Below are 18,041 nucleotides of genomic sequence, written 5' to 3'. Positions count from 1 at the left end.
ATACTACCTTATCACAAGAATGTTGTGCAGATTAAATCATTAATACACTCAGGTCTTTCTTTATGCAAATTTTGTTTTGTGCGAATTCAGTTATATGCGATGACCATATTTATACCAGAAATTCGCTTTGTGCGAGAAAAATCCGATCTTCTGTGAAGCCAGCTGGCAATGAGCTCCCTGCAGGCTGGCAGGGAGCTGGAAAGCGGAAGAAAAGCGATGAAACAGCACACCACATTCATGTGGTGTACATGCACGTGGCCCCAAGTAGCCTCAAGGGCAGCTATGGCAAGTAAGGGGGGAGGAGGAGCATAGAGGGATTGAGGCCCCTGTGGGGAAGGAGCTGGGCAGGGCTGGGGCTGCTGTCCAGTCAGGGGTGCTTGGGACCCGGGGCGCAGCGTGCAGCTTCAGGGCCCCAGCGGGGAGCAGGACGGAGCCTCTGGTGGCTCATTGGGGGAGGGGGAAGGCCAGCTCCCTGCTGCTGCACACACTTCTAAGGGGAAAAGGTGGATGCACGGGCACAGTAGGCCCTGGCCCTGGCTCAGCTCCCCTCCCTGCCTGGTCCCAGCACCCTGCACCCCACTGCCCTGGCCAGGCACCTCCTGTGGCGTGGGGCTGTGCCCCTCAAAGAGCTGCAGGCACAGGAGGCACGTCCCTAGGGTAGTGCAGGACAAGCAGCTGACATTCCCTGCTGCCCTGCTCCAGGTGCCTCTCCAGCCTGGTGGGCGCTATCTGGTGTGGCTGGGAACAGCGGGACTGCACAGAGAGGCTACAAGCTCCCTGCTGCACTGGGTCATGCCCACTGGGCTTGCAGCACAGGGTGAGTACCTTCTCCACGCAACCAGGCTGTTCCCTGCTTCCCTGCCCTGGGTGCCTCTGCAGCCTGGCAATCATGACCCGGTGCAGCAGGGAGCTCGTATCCTCTCCGTGCATCCCTGCTGTTCCCAGATGCAACAGGTTGCACGTGCCAGGCTGGAGAGGCACGCAGAGAAGAGAAACAGGGTGGAGCCAGGGAGCCAGTAGTGGGTGCCTCTCCAGCTCACCCTGCTCTGCCTTGGTGACGCACCCCCTGCACATGCTGCTGCTTGCAGTGCAAATCTTGCAGCCTCTCCATGCATCAGTTTTGCTGTATTGTGTGATTACTGTCCTCTTGAAGGCTCAGATCAAGCATAGTGGCCTGTTAACCTGGCAGGGGAAATGCCACATATTTGTGTCCAAGAAGGCAGTTCTCCTGAACTGCTTCGCAGGAGAACTGCCCTTCTGGCATGGTTCAGTACCTACCAAGGTGCAGCAGCTTTAAACCCAGTTTATGGAAATGTGAGTCTCCTCCCTTGTTTGCTCCAAGGGCCTTATGGCTAAGGGCAAGCAAAACTCAGGGGGCATCCAAACCCCAAGCCTCCAGGCTTGGGCCTGCAAGTAGGATGCCTGCCAAAAGTTTTGGAAACATCTGAAGCCCCAGGTGCAGGCGGAGGATGTTTGCCAGTAGTAGGGCCACTTACGATTCTGGACTCCTGGATTTGGAATTAGTTTTGGCTAATTTGGTCTCGGACACAAATTAAATAAAAAATAAATAAATAAAATTACTGTTTGAATGTGTTATGGCTTGGGGGGGGACAGTAGTGAGGCTGGTGCATATCCCTATTAATCACATGTAATAATGGATCTGATTTATGCAAATTTGCTTTATGCAAGGTTGTTCTGGAATGCAACCCTTGCATAAAGAGACCTGAGTGTATTTAAGAGCACTCAAATACTGTGACATCAGCACATGCACATTAAGATATGAATAATTTTGCATTTGGTGTAGGGTTTGTATACCATTTATTTAATAAGTGCTGGGAGCCAATACAATGAATGAGAAGCATAAAAAGCAATTCTGAATAAGTACCCATTCACTGAATGAACTGAGGATCTTGGGCGGGGGGAGGAGGGGAGACACACTATATAGTTGTGCAATTAAAGATTATAACATAATACATATATGCTAAAAGGCCAAATTAAGACTGCCCTGATGACATTCTTGAACTTCGGGCCCCTCTACACGTGCAGGTAAAAGCGCTATGGGATCTAATTCATGATCCACACAATCACGCCTCCTGCCATGACACATTTATGGCAGAAGGCAAGACTGTGGGATCACGCCTTATATTCCATAGTGCCACTGCCAGTTCAGGGAAAGCCTAATCCTGGTCTCCCCCTGCACTAACAAGTTCCCGTGGCTGGGAGACTTCTCAGTTGAGGGGCTCCTAGCTCTGGGGGTGCCCAAAACACCCCTGCAGCTGGGAGGTCACAGCAGCTGTGATTTCCCAGCTGTGGGAGACCCTACGGCTGGGAGATCATGGCAGCTATGATCTCCCAGTTGCAGGGACTCGACTCAACACCCCTAGGATTGGGAGATTGAGGGAGCTGACATCTCCCAGCATTGGGGGCTCCACACACCCCCATGGCTGGGAGATCGCACCTGTGCCCTGTGGCTGCCAGGACCCAGCTGAGTCCTGGCACCGGGAGGCACACTTCCAGGACCCAATATATGCAGCTGCTGGGGCCAAGAATCACCTCAGTTGCAGCCCTGGCTGGGCATGGTGCACCTCTGACACTGGGAGTCCTGTTGGTTGCCTGGTCAGGGGAGACCCTGCTATACATGCAAATTGAAATTCAATAGCAACCAGCTATAAAATTAGTACACATTTTCAAGGTCTAACTTCATAGCTCATTGGAGCTTTTTTATGGTGTGCTAGGTACTTTGCATGTGTAGTGGGTCTCACAGTAATTGTGTAATGAACCAGTTCATTGCACAATACAAGTAAAATGTAGACAGGGCCTTCGCCTCTTTGATCTTGAAACAATGCATTCCTCAATGTGTTTTTGGAGGTAGTATCTTTTATAATGGAAGCACCAATCACACTTCTAAAATGTTATTTGAGTTTTCCGTTTAAAAAGGAGATTCTGCCATTTTGTTGCATAAATACAGATTCTCCCTAAAATTACAGAATTTTCTGAGACTTTACAATAAAGTAATTCAATAGTTTTTTGAGTTAAAGCTCATTAAAAACAGCTTAATAAATTTAGCACTGTGTCAAACTATTTTATATGTCTAAAAATATTTTTAAAAAATAAATTAATGCAGACTCTCCAAACTTTTGTGTGCAATTAAAACTCACTGAGATCTTGTATAAATGCTACAATTTAGAGTTTTTTAGGATTACTGTTAATAAGAAAAATGGCAAGATTAACTAAATGTTTCTTCTTTTGCATAGGCTTAAGAATAATATTCCTTTATATAAATTCTATGAAGAACTGCTCTTTTAAGCATATAGGTATATATATACCTACAAATATGCACACAAAACGTGCAAAGATGCAGGTTTTTATACAACTATCGTCCATCCCCTGCACTGGCTCCCCATAGGATACCATGTCAAATTTAAGGTCTAAATCCCAATCTTCAAAGCTCAGTGGCTTGAGATCAGAATACCTAAAGGACCATCTAAAGTTCCTGGGTAGTCACTATGGCTGATGCTTCACTTCTTAGGTAGAGCTAAACTGTTCTTGTCTGTGCAGAAGACCAAGGCATTAGAATGAACTCCAGCATACTTCACTACTACCTGCTCCCAACACTACTATATTTTGACCTTGACTTCACAATATAAACACATAGCAGTGTAAATTATATTTTAAAAATTAATAAAATCCCATTCGGTCACACGACTTTTCCCCCAGGAAAAAGATGGGATTAAAAATGAACCACACACAGCAGATGTTGGCGTCTCCTGGCAGCTCCACTGTGAAAATAAACCAATTACTATTATTACTTTTACAACATGAATCATTTAGACATGACAATTTCTCCCTCCTCAGATCCAATTTCTAATATTAACCCTCAATGTCAAACTGACTTCTTCCACAAACCCTATTATTGTATAGTTGTGTCACTTGTTACTGTTTTTTTCCACTTCCTGTCCATACCCCTCTTTCAATAGCTATCACACCCCCATATTGCTGATAATTACTAATTATTATTTGCTTTTTATGACTTGGGCAAATAAAGGGAAAACAAAAACTGTTCAGACTATTAGGTAATTATCTCAACTGGCCAACACCCACTTAGTCAATTTAACTTAATTTTCATTCATGAAGCACTTATTGCATTCAGTCTTGCTATACTATATTTGAAATACGTATTAATTTAAAAAGCTATAATTATCAAAAACAGGTCAATATTCCTAGTGTACAGAGATCCTAATAGACCCCCTTTTATCCATGCATCTCAAGGTAACTGCAACTGGATTGGTTACCTAAACTTATCTCTACACTGACTTTTAATATTTTTCCTTCCATTTTTCTATATTAACCAGTTCTCTAATACCAGTTCTAGCCTGGATGTCACATGCTGATAAACAAAGAAAAAAAACAAATAATGTTGTTCTGCACTATAAAAAAAGAGTTTCAGCCTTAATTTTTTTTCACTGTCGATGATAATATTTTCTTGAATACTTAAGTGTTTTTCTGGATGCAGATTCATTGGCTTAGGTCTTTGGGAAAACAGAGGCCAGACCTGGAAATGTTGAAGGAAAAAAAACATTATTATTCCTGCAAATCTTTACTTAAACATATTTGTGTTGGAATTAAAGTTGCCAACTACAAAACACAAACAAACGTTCATGTAATGTATGTACTCTGTGTGTGGGTGCATGTGTGTGTGAGTACATAATCTATATGCAAGGGTATTCTGTGTGTGTGTATAAGTATTTATATGATAATAGAAACCTTTTTAACATGTTGTGTTTACTTCAGTGACCTCCAACAAGGGTGCTATGGCTGGCACTCTGAAGTGCCTTGAAATCCTTTCAAGAGCGCTGTGGGGGTGCCAAGCAGTGACACACTTAAGTGTGCAAATATGATTCACAAGACAAACCCAGAGGTTTCAAATAGGAATCCACAGTGTTAAAAAAAATCTGACCTGCAGTGTTCTTTCTGAGTTCCTTGCAACAGAAGAAAACTGCTCTATTTTTCCATGGTCAAAAAACAAGTGAGAACTAAGAGCTGGCATTTCCCAGGGGTGCCCTGAGTTTACCATGGTTGACAACCACTGATGTACATACTAGTTACTGTATTAAAGTGTAACTGTGTTGTAACCTGGTGTCCTGATATGGTTCTACTTGTACTGCAAGCAAAACTCTATAGAATGAGATAGATACACAATGTTCCAACTACCTCTATCACGTTTTATCCCACTTATGCTATCTGACAAATTGTTTTCAGCAGTTAAGACTAGATCCTACTCCACCTATTAGGTACCTAAATGGACTAAAGCTTCCAAGTGCACTCCTTTTCCACCCTATTCAAGTCCCAGAAATATCTATTAATGTATCTGTTTTTGAAGCATGTTGTCATGCTATCCTTACAGCTAGGTCACAGAAAAGCAGCAAGGAGGAGGACCCACCCAACAGTTGTGTTAACAGATTTTCAAGGAGTCAAAGAGTGGTAGAAAAGGGGGAGGGGAGGGAGAGGGAACAGGATTACATTTAGGTGCCAAACTGATGGTGTTGGATCTGGCCCTTAGTCTCCACCAGGAACCCACTGCTGAAATCTATTATCAACAAAAGGGCTGCATCCTTTGGGCACTCCCGGTGTTGCTACCTTACAGCATGGGGTGTTTTTTTGTTTGTTTTTTGTTTTTTGGGTTTTTTTTGTTTGGTTGGTTTTTTTGACCCTGGGAGATCCCAGAGTCAAAAAACAAAACAAAACCCCGCACAGGGAAAAAAGCGGGGCCATACACATGGCTGCAACATGTGCCGTCCAAAAGCGGAGCCTGGCTGGAGCCATGCTCTGGTAGCTATCCAGGCTCTAAGCGGTGCAGTGCCGTAGTTGCAGTTTCCCCAGCCCCTAGGGCCCCAGGTAAGGCTCCTGGGGCCAGCAGTTGCTGGCCCCAGCCTACCCTACCCCACCCAAGGTAACCTACTGCATGCCAGAGGGCATGTGGCATGGATGTTCCCTGGGAACAAGTAGCAGCGGCACACGGTATGCTGCTGCTTCCTGTTCCCAGGGAACCAAATGTCCATGATCATCTGGATGCAGTCAAGGTTTTGTCTACCACAGTGGTATTAAGCTCCATCTTAAAGGTACTAAGGTTTTTTACCCACACTATTCCGAGCAGAAGGATGTTCAAAAACTCATTTTTGTGATGTTTAGAAACCTTCTCCTAATTTATTTTTAGTCACCTTATACCCATTTGTTTTTGTGCGTAATTCTTCCTCTGTGTTTATACTTTTGCATTTGTACAGTGCAATCGTGCCTTCCATCACCCTTCGTTTTGCTAAACTAATTAAGCCAACTTGGTTCAGTCTTCTCTTGGAAGACAGACTTTCCATTCCTCCAACTGTCTTTGCATCCTTCTCTGCACCTGTTCCAGTCTGAATTAATCTTTCTTGAACATGACTGATCACAGCTATAACACAGTATTCCAGATGAGGCCTCACAAGGGACTTGTACAATGACACATATGCTTCCGTATTTTGACTCAAAATATCTTTCCTGATATACTGTATTTGCCTTTTTCATGATCACATGATATTGGTGGCTTATAGTCACTCTTCGTGTGACTAACACACCCAGGTCTTTCTCTTTCTCTATTATGCTCCTATGATGAGCTCCCTATTTACAGCAGAAATTCTTACTTGGATGATGTAGATGACCTTGTATTTATACTAGATCATTTCCTTTCATTTCTATTACTCCAGTCCACAAATCCAGCCAGCTCTCCTTGTATGATATTCCAATACCCTCTGAATTAACACTCGCTCATGATTTTTGCATCAGAAAATGTCATTAATATACTCTTGCTCCTTTCAAATTCATTAATGAAAACAGAACAATAGAACCATAGAGTTGGAAGGAACCCTTAGGTTCACAGCATGATACACTAAATCTAACTATCCCTGATAGATGTCTATCCAGCCACTTCTTGAAAGTTGGACAAGATGAAGATTCCATCATTTCTGTCTGTGGCTGCTTGTTCTATTGTCCTACTGTTGCATGTACCCTGCCCTCTGTGGCTCCAGAAAACATCTTTTTTATTACAGCCGTTCAAATATTTGCAACTGGCTCCTAAACAGCAAGCAGTGTAGTCACCTCGGCATGCTGCTTGGGTCAGGTTAATTAATGACAGCACCAATTAGCCTACCCATATGGAGGTGGATGCATGCAGGTTTAGACAGTAGCCTGTTTGGGGTATGCAGCACACTTAAGGCTGTAGGTTTTCCATAAAGATATAGCATTAGAAGCCAAAGACTCAGGAAAATCAACAGTTACTTAAGCTTCCACATTCCTAGGACCTAGATTTGGAAAGGGATTTAGGTATGTTGATGCCTATAAGATCCAGATCTGGTCCAAGGGTGATTGGCACCCTAGGCAAACTGTGTACCTCAGCGCCCCCACCACTTCCAATATAGAGGGAAATAAGAAGTCTAGAATGAACTTTTACACGTACTTACTTGATACTTGAAATGAACAATAAAACAATAAAACCAAAATTTTTTATTGTTTCACACTTTTCATTAACCCTAACACAATTATACTGCAAAAACTCTAATAGACTTTATTATAATACATGTTCGTGAGGATTTTCTTTTAATTGTACATTTGTGTAAAAGATTAGAACTTTGCTTTTTGTGCTTTCAGTTTTGCAAATTCAGAAACAAGTTCTTTAAGACAAAGTTTTCCAGCTATTTCATGTTCTATTGACACGGTGGCTAGTCCAACAAGTCTCTCTTGCAGCATAGAAAAATGAAGGTAGTCTTTATCAATTTTAGCTCTGAGAAGCTAAACTCCCCACTAGCAACAGAAACTGGGATAATCAAGAGAATGCGGAGAGCAACGAAGACGTTGGGAAAACTGTCTGTCAGTTTATGTTCAGATATAAACTTCAGTACATCTTGAGGTATAAGACACTTTAGAAGTCATCATGAAATTGCCTGCAGTTCATTGCACAAATCTGCAGCATCAGATTTGTGCAGTGATTTGTATCTTTAGAATTTCCATGCTGTAATGCCAACTCTAGCTTCAAGCAATGTTCCATTATCTGTTCTGATGTCTTATTTTGCAAACTGGGGATATTATAGAGGAAACCAAAGACTGAATCAAGCTGTTGTATCTGTTCCAGTATCAAGGAATGCAAAATAGAAATTTATTTTGAATTTTTGTTTTAGGTCCTGAACTGACTCATCTGTTTCATATGTGAACTGCTACTTCTTTCTCCAAATGTGTACTGGTTCTGGTTCAAAGTTTACTGGTAGCTCTAACTCTTCAGCAAGCTCACAAGCATCTACTAGCGTCTTTTCAAACCTTTTATCAGTGCATTCCTCCAGAAACTTTTTGTTTGTTTCAGCTGTCAAATAGCAGAATGTATATCAAAGTCCTTTGCCTGAAGTTGCTTACTAGTAAGGTTAATCTCAAAAAGGATGTTCTACCACAAAATGACTGAAACCACAAATTTGAACTTGAAAAGGCCATTTGCAAGAGCTTCTGCATCAGCACATCTCATATTGCCAGATGATCCTGTGAGGGTGGTATCATCAGAAATTTCAATTAGTGCACCGGAGATATTGCCAAGCTCCTAGCAAAAGGTACAATTCAACTCTCCTATCTTGTTTCACAGTTAGAGGGCACATGAGTGACTAAGAACTTCCCAACAGCGTGTTTAACCTGGGAAAAACACATAAATGCGTTGCACTAGGTCAAAGAAACTACTTGCCTCCAAACAACATCTGGCAGCATCACTGACAACCAAATTCAGAGTATGTGTACTGCAAAGAACAAAAAAGGCCCAAGGATTAATTTCTATTATTCTCCTTCGTACACCATTGTCTTTACCCTTCATATTACTCCCATTGTCATAGCCTTGGCCACGTAAGGTCTCAACAGATAATGACATTCCTTCAAGCTCTTGTAGAATGCTTTCAGTCATAAAAGCACCAGTCATCTCCTTCAATGGTACAAACACCCAAAAATGTTCATTTCAGCATTATCCACATCTGCAGATTTTGCCGCATCTACAAAGCGAATGATCCTCATCTGCTCAACATGACTCACATCTTGCGTACAGTCCAGAATTATTGAAAGGTATTTTGCAGAATGGGCAGCTTCTAAGATTTTCTCTTTAGTATTTGCTAGGAGTTGAATCAGTTCATTCTGCAGCCTTTTCCCAAGGTAATGAAGATGTGTTTCATGGTCACTTATTTTACACAGATGCTCCTTCATGGCTGGATCAAAGTCAGGTATTCAATACATTTTAAGTTTCCATTACCAGCACTGTGTAATTTTTCATTTGTCCCATGGAATGCCAGGTTTTTCCCACTGAGAACTCTCACTAAAGCAATCAGTCACTCCAATATTTGCTGCCAGTATTCTTCTTCTCGCTTGATCCTGCATAACTTTTCTTCATCAATAGTTTTCTGTTTTTAATTTTGGCTCCCCATAAATTTTGGCACCCTAGGCGACTGCCTATTTTGCCTAATGGTTGGACCGGCTCCAGGGAGATCCAGTAGTAGGAAACAAAGCAACTACAACTTATGCAAATCGAACACCGAAATCCAAGAAAGTAATCTCCCCTAGGGTTACCATACGTCCGGGTTTTCCTATACATGTCCTCTTTTTGGGCCCCCTGTACTGTGTCCAGGTGGGTCTGTAAAATAAGAGTAAATATCCAGGTTTTCTGCTCTCCCGAACTGGCTGCTTCATGCTGGGAGTAGCAGGCAAGGCAGTTGGCTGTCGTAGACTCACGTGCTCCTTGCGCAGTGGGAGTGCACCGATAGAGATTTTTAGGGGCAATACTGATAGCTGATATTTAAGGAGGTATATCGGCAAATACCGATCCACTTTCTGATATAGCTGCCTCCAGCTGGTAAGTCGTGTGGTAGAAGGGGAGGGGGGAGGGAAGGGGCATGGGAGGACAGATCAATGCCCCCCGCAATGAGGTAGGGAGCAGGGGCAGATGGGGTGGGAGCTGTGGCTGGGGGGGGGGGGGGGGGGGGAAAGACAGCTCCTGCCGCTTGCACCTGGGAGGGCACAGTGTGGGTGCCCCCTGGATCGGGGCGGGGCTGGAAGGGCTGCACAGGGTCTTCTTGGCAGGGGCTGGGCTTGAAGTGGCACTGGCAGCACTGAGAGGATGCTGCATCCACCCCAAATTTCACTGCCACTCCACCACCAGCCGCAGCTCTGACTCAACACCCCACCTCCACCCACACGGCAGGAAGAGGTAGGCTGTGCCGGGCGACTGGCGGTGGCAGTGCTGGGAGTGGAGTGGCGGTGAAATTTGGGGTGGATGCAGCATCCTCCCAGCACCGCCAGTGCCCACTCTGAGTCCAGCTGCCACCAAGAGCCCTGTACAGCCCTGGCTGCAGCCTGCCCTGCGCTGTGCAGATCCAGGGGCACATGCCCACACCTGGTGCTCTCCCAGGGTACAAGCAGCAGCAACAGCCATCTCCCCTCCTATCCCCCTCTCCATGAGCCGCAGCTCTGGCTCTCCACCCTGCCTAGGCAGCGCGTGCCCCTGCCCCTGATGCTCCCTCACTGCAGGGGGTGTTGATTCGCCCCCTGCACACCCCGTCTTTTCCCCTTCCACTTCCACCACACTAGACTTACTAGCTGGAGGCAGCTTTCCATGTTGCCAGGCTGTGCTCCTCGCTGCCTGAGTGCTGTGCCACAGCTGCAAGCAGCAAAGGCATTTATTGGCCAAATTATCAGCCCCAGCAGGCGGACATCTGATACAGCCAGTTTTCTTTATATCGGTACCAATCTGATATTAGACCGACGTATTGGTGCACCTGTACTGTGCAGGCTTTGGCATCCAGGTAGAGACAGAGAGGGAGAGAGTATGTGCGAGAGAGAGAGAGAAAGAGAGAGAGTGAGAAAGTGAGCGTGGGTGCACATGCAATGTGGGAGGTGCTTGGGCAACAGGGACGGGGGGGGGCGCTGGGGGCTGCAGGCCTGGAATGAGGGGCACCGGCAGGGCTGGGGTGGGGGGCAGAGGCTGCAGGTTGGGAGTGAGGGGCACCGGCATGGCTGGGGGGGCAGGGGCTGCGGGTAGGGAGTGAGGGGCATGGGGGATGGGAAGGGTGACTCTAGGTTGGGTGTGTAGGGCGCAAAGCGCCAGGGGACTGTGGGTCAGGAGTGAAGGGCACCAGCAACCAGTCGGGGGCAGGGTACTGCTTTTTGGGAGTGAGGTGCACTGGCAGGGCTGAGGTCAGTGGGTCCGGAGTGAGGGGCAGCAGCAGGGCTGTGGGGAGGGGTGGGAGTGGCTTGTTAGTGAGGGGCAACAGAATGGGCAGGGGCAGGGTACTGATATGTCACTGCCCCCCCACCGTCATTTCCCTCCCCCATTACAGGTGTAGTCTTGTTTGGATCTGGAAATATGGTAACCTTAATCCCCTCAGAACTCTGCCAAACTGCTTAGGGCCTGTAGGCACCAACATTTTTGGCAATATACCTAGGTGCCCTAAGTTTTGCTGCACATGCTCAGAGATACTAACATCTTAGCTGAGACGAAGCAGCTCATCACTTATCTCCCACCTAAGATTAGCAAGCTAGGCCCCCCTGCTCCTAAGCACACTAGCCCGGGGCCAACCTAACACATAGGCAAGTGTTCAATACAAAGCCCAGCAGGAGTGGGCATTGTCTTTTGAAAAAATGACTAAGGGAGGTGACAGGGACACCCACCCATTTACATAATACCTGGCAGTTGGAGGACTTGCTTTGAAAGTGAGATATGTGAACTCTATAGACTCTCCTTAACTTGACGGGGTTCAAACCCATACTTCTCACCTCCCAAGAGTGTCCTAGTCACTGGGCTACTAGGCATTAGGCTAGGATGGGGGCACTCACCATTCCTCCATTGAAAGCTCTACCACTATGCAGAAAGAGATGCAAGATTCATAGGGCCACACAGCGAATGAAAATGACCTTAATGACAAGACACTGCCTATTAATGTGCATGTCTGCACTTGAGCCTAGGATCGCAGCATGTCGAGTTGGAGCAGAGCAGCCCCAGCTGGCAGAAGGCCTAGTGGTGGTGGTGGTGGTGGGGGGGGGGGGGGGTGTTAGCCTGTCAGCCTGGGGCTGCTCACCTTGGCTCAGCATGCTTCAGAGGGGCTGGCTGGGGCACAGGGGTGCTTTAGTGCAGGGCTAGCTGGCAGGCAGCCCCTGCACTGAAGCATCTTTGTGCCTCAGCCAGCCTCTCCTGCTGCAGAGTAAATTACTTTGCTGCAGCCTAATAGGGGTGTATATATAGATGCAGAGACATTTACTGTGCAGCTAATTAGTCTACTGCACAGTAAATGTCTCGTGAAGACACACCCACTGAATTCCAAACAGGCTTAGGTATGAGATAAACATGGAAATACTGAATTCGGCCAACATGGCAGTGGCTGTGGCATGTGCAGTAATAGAACTAAGTGTTCTGATGAACATGTAGCTGCTCATGGAATTTCAGTTGCCTGAGGGGTAAGACAAGATTTTTTTTCTGTGTATCACTCACTCTTGGCCTTAGGTACTTAAAGTACAACTTAGAAGGAATTTAGATACTTCAGGGCTTTTTTTTGGCATCTCACGTTTATTCTCATTTAAGCTTATAAGTCATTTAGATACTTTTGAAAATACTACCTCCAGCCTTTTACAGAAGATAAAATCTGTACCACTAAAATCAGTAGGAGCCTTGCCATTAATCTTAATTGGTACAGGATCAAGCACTTAATGAAACAGAGAACTTAATGAACAAGATCTTATTTATTTTGTCATGCTGAATTGCAGGAGGAACGTGCTAGTTCAGACAGGTATCTAATGACTATGAACTGTGAGTGTACCAATAGCATTTTTAGATATATAACACTAGTTGGAAAAAAGTGCTGAATTACTGCCTGACCTGTCTTTTGTTTAAATACAAAAATAAACAGCTACCTTGATTTTCCCTTATGAGTAAATTCTAGGTTTAAGGCAGTAATTAGTTCCAGTGACAGTTGATACTATTAATACTAAAGTATTTACTGTACAGCTGTTTAGTTGTGTGTGATTAGGGGCAGTTGTATATTCAAGCCTGATTATTTTCATGCAAATATGTGGTTGGCTGGTGGGGAGCACAGCTGCTGCCTAGCAACTGTAGATGGTAACTGGAAGCAGAGGGGGAAGAGGTGACTTGCTTTAGATTGGCAAAGCGGATAAGGCCCTAGGGAGAGTATACACTGTAGGGAAATGTGGTTATAGTGAAGAAGAGAGAGGGGCATCTCCAGTCATGATGTTCCATTTGGAACTGACTCTCCTGACATGTCAAAATTTACTAGAAGAGGATGATTTCCAACTAAGTACACAGGCCTACCAAATAGTGGAGACAGCCCACACACATAAGGTCTGAAGGAGTTCAAAAAGAGATTTTTGTGTTTGCCAGAGGGAGGAAGGAACAGAGGGGGGAGAATTTAGGAGGTCTGGAAATTCTGGATATTTTACAGAGAAATGTCTTGTGTTGTTGAGAGTAAAACTTGAAACAAATTCTTACTAAATGAACAAGAAACTGGACACTTGATTTCTCTTAAGGCAGTTTTGTGCTGCTACAGAGACAGGATGACATGCTCACATGGACAAGAAACTGTCTCCAGATTAGGTGTCAACTATTCCTGCTTGAGCTTTGCCTTCTGTTTCCTAGCAAGTTTTCCAGATTTGGAAATCAAACCTGTCTGCTACCACAGTCCATCTATATGATGTAGAAAAGCTAGGTTTCTAGGCTCAACCTTTTTGTTCAGCGGGCCGAATGGGCAGTACTTGGTCCCTCCATGTGTGGGATCCAGCCAGTGGACCCAATCTGTGGCCCAGGGCAGGTGCAGTGGGGCCCCATCCGGCCACAAAGAGTAGGGCAGCCCAGTCCCAGTCCAGCTGTGTGGGGGAAGGGGGTTTGGCCTGGCCCTAACTTGACCCTGCAGAGGGAAGGGGGCATGACCCAGCCCCAACCTGGCCTGGCTAGAGGAAAGGGGTGTAGCCCAGCCCTGCAGGAAAAGGAAGTGTGGCCTGGTGGGAGAAAGGGGGCAACAATGAGGAAGGCCAACAATGAGAAAGGAAAAAGTTAGCAACGTAGAAAAAGACAGTGAAATGGAAATGAAAGACAGCCAAGTGATCTGGAAAACAGCTGAGGCTCCTAAGAAAGTAAAGTGAAGAAGGGGCAGTGATGGCAGGGTGGTCCCAGAGAGTGGGAAGTGAGGAAATGTGGCAAAGCCCATAGTCAAGGGGGAACAGGATAAAACTCATTCAAAGAACAATATAAGAAATATGGAAACTGAGTCAGAATGAGTTGGTATTGAATGAAATGAGTCTCCAGAACTTTTCTGATGACTGTCAGTTTTTGTAAAGCGCAAATTTGCTTTTCAAAAAGCTTCTTGTCCTTCATTGTGACAGAGACATCCCAAATATTACCTTGGCACACTTAAGCAGTGAGAACACAAGTCACCTATTAACTCAGCCACCTAACGAGGAATGCTGATGCATCCATTTTCCTAATTCCTTGTCCCAAGCAGGTCCATTGCCCATCATCCTAGGGAAATGGAGTCTCAGAAGTACTCTCTCATCTCTTGGCACGAAAATCAGATGAAGGACCAAAACGGAGATGAGCCAGAGAAGAAAATATTATAGAATAAAACTAGGGAGAAATGGTAAAAGACAGGGTTGGAAAGCAGCCTTCAACTACCTGAAGGGTGGCTCCAAAGAGGATGGAGCTACACTGTTCTCAGTGGTGGCAGAAGACCGAGCAAGGAACAATAGTCTCAAGTTGCAGCAAGGGAAATTTAGGTTGGATATCAGGAAAAACTCTCACAAGGTGGGTTGTAAAGCACTGGAACAGGTTACCCGGAAACGTTGTGGAATCTCTATCTCTAGAGGTTTTTAAGACCCAGGTAGACAAAGCCTTGGCTGGGATGGTCCTGCTTTGAGCAGAGGGTTGGACTAGATAGATCAGTGTTTCCCAACCTTTGCTAGCCCAGGGCACACGTACATTAATGAAAATGTTATGCGGCACACAATCCCTCTCACCCAGCACCCTCTGAATATTTAAAGAAAACTTACTTTCAGTGTGAAATCTGGGTGTCTCAATGTATAGTTTTTTTTATACCAGCAGGAACAAATGACAGTACAACTCAGAGCACTTGCTCCATCCGTCTCAGATGCTCCCTTTGTTTTTGATGCAAGTCAGGCTCATACAGGTATGCTGTCAAAAATGGCAACAACACTGAGATCCCATGTTCTGATAGTATTAGATATTTGTTTGCAAAAGTCAACCAGAATGAGTCCAACAGCATGTCACCAAATTTAATTTTAAAGTTGTGATCCATCCTTAACACACTAAGTTGCTCTTGAGCCGTTACTGAAATATGCTTAGCACTTTCCATTGCAGATGAAATCCAAGGACCATGGATCCAGTTGAAATCTTCAATATGAACTGAAGAGAAATAAAAACTAAATTTCTCTTCAAGACTTTTCAAATGCTGAGAAATTGCAATGGTCAAAAAAATGCTTGTTGGATATTTAGAATTTGCCAGGGAAGGTTTTCGTTTCTTCCTTACATTTTCCTGTTCCAATCGTTGAGGTGTTGGAATATGTCACCCATGTAGGCGAGCTGTGCACACCACATGCTACATCAACAATCAGATCTGCATACGCAGATTGGTCCGAAGTTAAGATTTTTACTTTTTCTCTTAGCTGATACAAACGTGACAGAACTTTTCCATGGGAAAGTCAGTGTGCTTCCCTGTGCAAAAGCAAACTCTGATGTTCTCCTCCCATATCCTCGTGTAACGATGAGAAAAAGTGACTTTTCAAGGGCTGTGCTTTTATTAAGTTCACTATTTTTATTGATCCATCCAACACTGAGGAGAGTTTTTTTAGCAATGTTTTGGCCACAAGCACTTAACCCACTGTTTCCTGCACCAGGGAATCGGCACATCAGGGTTTTTTTGCTTGACCTTGTTTAAAAACCCTTTCATTTTCCCTGTCATAGAAGTTGCCCCATATGGGCAGACACTCGGGCAGTTTTTCCATTTCAGTTCTCTCTCCTTCAGATAGGCTGCTGTCACCCTGAATATTTCCTCTCCATTCGTGTTACCTAGGAGCTCTTTGCAAAATAAAAAAAAAAAAAAAATCTTTTATACCATCTCTGTCAATGAACCTGGCATTAGCCAAGAGCTGAGCACAACCACCGATCTCTGTAGACTCATCAAGCTGCAAAGCAAATTTTCTGGTTTTTTTGTTTTGTTTTTTTTCAAACAACAGTTTCAAGGTCAGCAGACATATCAACAACGTGGCAACTTATCGTACTGTCTGAAAGGGGAACCTTTGTGATTTCATTGTCTGCATCTGAGCCAAACATTACTTTCAAAATCTCTTTACATGCTGGTAAAATTAAAGACTCTGCGATTGTAAGTGGCTTTTTTATCTCCGCAACAAACTCAGCGACCAAGAAGCCTGCCTCCAGAGCTTTATCAGACACCTCCTTGTTGGCAAGAGACGGGTGTTTGGCTGAAACATGTTGTTTCAACTTAGTTGGCACCACAGCATGGTTTGAAAGTTTCTCCCCACACATGAGACATAGTGGAAGAGGTCAAGTTAGTTCACCAGTAAACAAAAATCCATAATGCAAACAACTCTTACAATAGCGTTGGCTCACCCTTTTCACTTCCTTGTGCTCATGTTCAGCTTCATCAGTGCAGGTACACGTGGAGACACCAGAATCTTGTCTTTTCAAATATCGATCCATCATCCTTTTCCCATTCAAACCCTGTACACTCTGCAAATACTCTGCTTAACATGGGGGGGTTTTGATCCCATACAGTCCTTAGAGCATAGCGTGACCGCCTCACATCTGTACACCAGAGCACCAATGCGACACAATATGCTTGGGTTCTGTCCACGGGCGAGTGGTGCCTCCTGAGTCGGGGGGGGGGGGACTTCCCCACCCCCAGCGGCCAAGCAGTGACCACAGTGATCACGCCAACCTAGGAGTGGGGTCCCCCTGCAGCCAGTTATGTGCGCCGACTCGGAAATAGCGTTCCTTCTAAGCTAGCTCTAAGAGGGAGCCGCTGCCCAGAACTTCTGGCGCCCGCACTCCCCGGCCAGCACTCTTAGGGGCAGGAGGCCACCAGCGCGCCTGCCTGCGCCTCCTGCCCATTGCCAAAGTGGGGAGCGCTGCTATAAGTGGGTGCACCAGTGCTCTCAGGGAATGCACATGCACCCCCTACGTGGCACCACTGGTTCTGTCCATGAAACTAATTTATATAAATGACACATTTCATTTATTTAGTTTTCTAACACACGACGTTTTCCCCCCCAAAAATACTGCTAAACACCCTTCATTTCTGAGGGCATGTGGCTGCGCCTGGGAAATGTAGGGTCTCTTCCAACCCACATTTCCTGATGCAGGGGAAGGACCTGGAGGGTGGTTCTAACCCCCCGGCTCTGCCCAGGGCTGGTCCCGGTGAAAGGGAACAGAGGAGCCGGGCTGGGAACGGACGCAGGAGGAAGGACATGCGCGCACCTTCTTCCCCAGCGGAGCCGCAGCCCCCATCCTTTGGTCCAGCTCAGGCCGCGGGAAAGGCTGGGGGGAGAGACCTCGTGCCAGTACTCGTACATCACGGCGCAGGGCCGGAAAACCCCTCCCCCGCCAGCGGCACCGGCCGCCGCCCTTTTATAGGCTGAGCCTCACGCGCTCGCTCCTACCCGGCGTTACAACGCGCGCGCAGGGTCAGTTACAGCAGACGAGGGCGCGCGCGACACCAGGACCGTTCCCTGAGCCGCTCCGCTCCCGGAACACGAGACCCCCGCACCCCCCCCCCCACTCACCTTCCCACCGCGAGGCGCTTTCTCGCGGCCTCTAAGATGGCGGCAGGCCGGGCCCTCTCCCAATCCCCGCCTCGGCGCTCCGCAGCCTCCACCCAGGCGTGGGGGCCGAGCGCCGAGTCATCGATTTCCCCCGCCCCAGTCCGCCTCCTCCTCCCGCCAGGCCCAACCCACTGCAGAAG

General features: G+C 46.0%; 1 long non-coding RNA gene across 1 annotated transcript; it reads right to left on the bottom strand.

Moving 5' to 3' along the window:
- Nucleotides 1-1,801: 1,801 nt before the first annotated feature.
- Nucleotides 1,802-17,924, bottom strand: LOC109286264 (uncharacterized). The gene is made up of 2 exons (XR_002094250.1): nt 17,863-17,924; nt 1,802-4,552 (listed from the first exon to the last, which is right to left on the bottom strand). It is a non-coding gene; the product is annotated as an uncharacterized LOC109286264 (long non-coding RNA).
- Between the last annotated feature and the right edge of the window lie 117 nt (nt 17,925-18,041).

Source organism: Alligator mississippiensis, chromosome 1 (assembly GCF_030867095.1).
Source record: "Alligator mississippiensis isolate rAllMis1 chromosome 1, rAllMis1, whole genome shotgun sequence".
Classification (NCBI taxonomy): Eukaryota; Metazoa; Chordata; order Crocodylia; family Alligatoridae; genus Alligator; species Alligator mississippiensis.
Note: the sequence above shows the minus strand (reverse complement) of the source record. Positions and strands in the feature narration are given on the sequence as shown.